General features: G+C 43.9%; 1 long non-coding RNA gene across 1 annotated transcript; it reads right to left on the bottom strand.

The window, feature by feature from the left end:
- Positions 1–655: 655 nt before the first annotated feature.
- On the bottom strand, positions 656–4365 carry LOC307215838. Its single transcript, XR_013838662.1, has 3 exons — positions 2591–4365; positions 1213–1297; positions 656–942 (listed from the first exon to the last, which is right to left on the bottom strand). It is a non-coding gene; the product is annotated as an uncharacterized lncRNA (long non-coding RNA).
- Between the last annotated feature and the right edge of the window lie 935 nt (positions 4366–5300).

Here is a 5300-nt window from a genome sequence, read left to right as displayed (position 1 = left end):
AGCAGCAGTTGCTCATGACATACTGGGCTTGTGGGGATTTTGCTTTGCTTAAACCAGGGGTCACTGACCTTTTTGGGCCAATGGGCATTTGGAATTTCCAAAAAGTGCTGTGGGCGCCAGCCACAAACAGGCTGCTGTGGGGGTGTGGCATAACACAAAATGGCCACCACATCCGAAGGAGTAGAAAAAGAGACAGGACTATGGAGGGGGAGAGGTTGCTGGTGTTCAAATAGGAAATGTTGTGATGTCCTGAATGTGCACACCAACTTTCATTCTGAAGTCTCAATGTTCAAGGGAGATACTGTGCTACAAACAACAAGAGAATAAAAAGCCATCGGTTTCACTCAGCCAAACCAGAGTTCAGAATGTGAGAATGTCTTAAAGATGAAGTGGCCTTCAGTATTCGGCCATCCAAAATAAACACTTGTGGTAAGAGGCCAGTCTGTATAACTTGTCATTCACCTTTAAATCATGGGGGTTTGAGGGTGAAGAAATATTTGTTTGGGTTGCTTAAATAAAGAAATTCAAGATAATAATTTGACCTTTGAGGCTGGTCCATAATTCATTGCTTCCAAGACAGTCTATTTTTGTTTTGTTTTTTTCCCTGTTTTGTTTTTATTATACTGGTGCCATAAATGGTTATCTTCTCTCCACACAGTGTGACAGTAGTTTAATTCCTGATGCTATGAATCAGGGATGGAGCTGGGTCGATGACAGAGAGTTGGTGATTTACAATAGACCAGGCACTCTATAAAAACCTATGGCAAGGGGTTATGAGTTATCAAGATGTGCTGAGCTGGCATCCATGGTCAGCAATATGCAGGGCGGTGGAATCTCGCCTCTCATGGCTGCCCAGCATTCCATTACTGCCTGTTAGCCTCTTGAGCGAGAGCCAGCGAAGGACGGGCGATGGAGGGAGGAGTTCTCCGAAGGATCTGATGGCTGGAGAAATGGAGGGGGAACTTGTGAGGGAAACAAATGGCAAAACGGTCACGCTGTCAAGACCTGCCGTAGCTCATAAATCTAAAATGGGAAAATTGTATGTTCTGGAATATTAACAAAGCTGTTTGGACAACAGCAGCAGTCTGAGGGGCTGAGAGAGATTCCCAATTATTATTTTTTCTGCAACGGCCATAGTCCCATGTTCCAGCAGGGGGTAAAGCTGGGAGGTTCCAGGTTTGTTCTCAAAATAGCCTTGGAGATGGGCCTTACCTTATATGCCCAGAGGTTTCTGGCATGGTTGCCAGGATCATGCCTTCCTCAGCATGCTGAATGTCTCTGAGCATCTGAGGCTACCCTGAAACAAACACCCATAAGTGCAACCTTGTGATGCCTTTCTTCATAAACTCGGAAGCTACCAGCGCAACAAGGCAGCAGCGATAGTGCCATTTCCGGAGTGGACTGTGGAATCCATTCTGCCCCCTAACCCACTTGCATGGTTTTGGTGGAGCAGAATGCAGTGCTTTTTCTTTCTTTCCTTCTAAAATAATGTTTAGGGGTACAGTGGTACCTCAGGTTACATACGCTTCAGGTTACATATGCTTCAGGTTACATACGCTTCAGGTTACACACTCCACTAAGCCAGAAATAGTGCTTCAGGTTAAGAACTTTGCTTCAGGATAAGAACAGAAATTGGGCTCCGGTGGCGCGGTGGCAGCAGGAGGCCCCATTAGCTAAAGTGGTGCTTCAGGTTAAGAACAGTTTCAGGTTAAGAACGGACCTCTGGAATGAATTAAGTACTTAACCCGAGGTACCACTGTACTCTCATTTTGACTCAAGAAAATCACCATTTTATAGTTCAAATCAAGAAAAATAAATACGGTAAATGGACAAAAGTACAAAGATTCACAAAATGTTTAGGGGTATGCATACCCCTGTGTCCCCCACCCCAAAAAAAGCACTGGCAGAATGTAAAAATTATATTCTCTACCAAAATGTTTTGGAACAGAACCAAGCAGTTCAGCTGATCCCTTTTGCTTTTGTTTCCTCAATGGCATGAACGCACACCAACAAGAGAAAGTTCCCCTGCAGCTCCAAAACAGTATACAGTGGTACCTCGTGTTAAGCACTTAATTTGTTCCGGAGGTCCGTTCTTAACCTGAAACTGTTCTTAACCTGAAGCACCACTTTCGCTAATGGGGCCTCCTGCTGCCGCCACACCACCGGAGCACGATTTCTGTTCTCATCCTGAAGCAAAGTTCTTAACCTGAAGCACTATTTCTGGGTTAGTGGAGTCTGTAACCTGAAGCGTATGTAACTTGAAGCGTATGTAAGCTGAGGTACCACTGTATATACAACCAGGACATGGAATCCTGAGCTTCAAACACTCTACATTCTGGAATCTGAAAAACAAAGCAATTGGAATAGCAGTGCCTCTGTGTATGTTCAGTTTTCATACTTAAGTGAATGATTCAGCCAAGGATAAATACACAAGTCTAGTTCCTTTCAGCAGAAGAGATTTAGGGAAAATATCTGACTTAAACTTCTAAAGGGAACCAGTAGGACATAAGGTGTTCACATCCACTTTGTGGAGATTAGGCAACGAACATTTTGAAACAAGATTGCACAATGCGCCACTATGCACGTTTACCTGGGAATGAACCTGATTAAACAGCATGGGACACTTATGAGAAACATATATGTCGGATTTGGCTGCTCTTGTTGGAAGTTTCTTCCTCTTGTATTTTGAGGAGAAAGAGCATGGGAAAAAATATTACACAGTTTTATCTTTACAAGAAGCAACTAAAATTAATTATATAACAAGAAGCTGAGAGGGTCTGGGACTATCACTGTCGTCTCAAGCCTGTCTATAGATCTGAAAATTCCAATATAGCCATCAAATAATCCTGCTCATAAGAGGATACCTCGTAATTTCAAAGGGGTGTTTGGATCCCCACACGTGGTCTTTGAAGCAGGAGAGGTGCACTGAGTGGATGGGGCGAGAGGCTACGTCTCACTTCGCTGCCATGCTTGGGGGTGGGGAGTATAATCTAAACTAGGCCTTGATTTATTTCATGGATAGAAAAATCCCATGTAAACTTTTACATAGTTTCAGGGAGCTTCAGTTTATGGCTCGACTTCCATCTTCTTTTGCTTCCTTTCTTCTTAGTGGGGTTGTCTCAATGACTGTAATGTCTTTTGAAGGGACAAATTGGTGAGCCCAACTATTAGCTGGGTGACATCAAAGAACATTAATCTTTTGTTCTATAGCAAGGCCAATACCACATTAGTGCATTTCACCCAGTCATTATTAAGCCTGTAGCCCAAGGGTGTAATAAATGTTTTATGGCATGCAAACCAAGGTAATGGAATGCAAATTCCACAATATATCCTTACATTTATTTTCTAATAGAATAAATGATGACGTATTCTCTCCAAGAAAAAAGGCCCGAATGAGAGGACTGGCTCAGAAATTTGGAAGGGGCTTAAATACAGACTGTCCCTATCCCCATTTAAGAGTGGCAGGAAAACAGAGGGTGCAATCCTGTGCCTAGTTAGAGTGTGTGAATCCCATTGGCTTCAAGTAGCTCTGTGCAAGCTGCCTACTAATTTGCATTTTGGAAAACCATTTATGCTTTTAAGTGCATCTGTTTCCCTCTAGCTCTATAATGTAAACATCCTGGATATATATGCCTGTGTGAATACTGGAATCTTACATTTTAATTTCTAATTACATTTCTCCCTCTCATTTGCTCTGTAATGTATGGGAAGCATTAGTGGTAAGCATAGTTTTAATACAGGCCAAGGAGAGGATTTCTGCCATCAGAACTTGTCACGATACAGTGGTACCTCAGGTTACATACGCTTCAGGTTACATACGCTTCAGGTTACAGACTCTGCTTACCCAGAAATAGTGCTTCAGGTTAAGAACTTTGCTTCAGGATGAGAACAGAAATCGTGCTCTGGTGGCGCGGCGGCAGCAGGAGGCCCCATTAGCTAAAGTGGTACTTTAGGTTAAGAACAGTTTCAGGTTAAGTATGGACCTCTGGAACGAATTAAGTACTTAACCTGAGATACCACTGTACTAGGAGAGGCCTTTTAAAATGCAACGCATTTTACATTTCCCCACCCACCTTTGAAGATGGGTGTGCAGGGGTCAAACAGGTGTTTTAGCACATGCTGCTGTCCTCCCTTGGAGCAAGGCAGTGAGAGAGTGGAAGAGGCAGCAGAGAGCCTGGTCAGGTGGGTGGCCACTGGCTATAGCTGGAGTAGGAAGGTGGGCTGGCGGGCATGTGTGTAATAAGGAGGCAAGCAAATTTTCTGCCCTGCTGCCAGTTCCCAACTTCCCTGTGCCCGAGACAATTGCTCCCAGTACATTTCCAAGCACAATTCAAAGTCCTGGTGTGAACTTTAAAGTCCTAAATGGCTTCAGCCCTGTATCCCTGAAGGAGCATCTCCACCCCCATCGTTCATCCCAGACACTGAGATCCAGCACCGAAGACCTTCTGGATGTTCCCTCACCACAATAAGTGAAGTTACAGGGAACCAGGCAGAGGGCCTTCTTGGTAGTGGCGCCCACCATGTGGGAAGCCGTCCCAGCAGATTTCAAGGAGATGAGTCACTATACAACCTTTAGAAGACATTTAAAGGCAGCCCTGTATAGGGAAGCCTTTTAATGTGTAATGTTTCATTATGTTTTTATGTGTGTTGGAAGCCGCCCAGAGTGGCTGAGGTAACGCAGTCAGATGGGTGGGGTACAAATATGATTATGATTAGTATTAGTATTGCCTCAGATTGACTCGTTATATTGAACGTCTTGCCTGATAAGACATTTGTGCCATTTTGGTCGGTACTAACTGAGGATTTTGGAAGCTTTCCTCCTTGCTTTTGGACCAACACTTTGCTTTTATACATGGAATTGTGACCTGAATGCGCACACTAAATTTCACTCCAGTGTTTCCCTCTTCAGAGTAGGCATTGCCATATCATCAAACCTATATATGAATAGCAAACTCATGCTCTTGAGTTATGATATGTAGGCAAAAGGCGTTAGCACATTCAGAGGGACTGGAACCCCGAGGTTTGCAGACACAGAAAAAGGTTTTAGGGGGGAAACAACGAGGGTGGAGTGAAGAATCTCCCCAAAACAGTCCAATAATGACTGAACATGCTGTTGTGAGGGATGGAAAATGGCAAAGGAGGGGGAATGGAATGGAGTATGCTGGAAAAGGGCTTCCCTGGTTAGCTGGAACATGAAAAACAAGCTCTTCCATACGCAACTTTTAGTTGCAGCTTCCACTTGGTGCAATGTATTTAGTGACTTTTCCTCTACCCCTTGAAATGTGGAGTGTGTTGATCTA

This window comes from Podarcis cretensis (genome assembly GCF_951804945.1).
Source record: "Podarcis cretensis genome assembly, chromosome: 5".
Taxonomy (NCBI): domain Eukaryota; kingdom Metazoa; phylum Chordata; class Lepidosauria; order Squamata; family Lacertidae; genus Podarcis; species Podarcis cretensis.
This window is presented reverse-complemented; position numbering and strand designations above follow the sequence as displayed.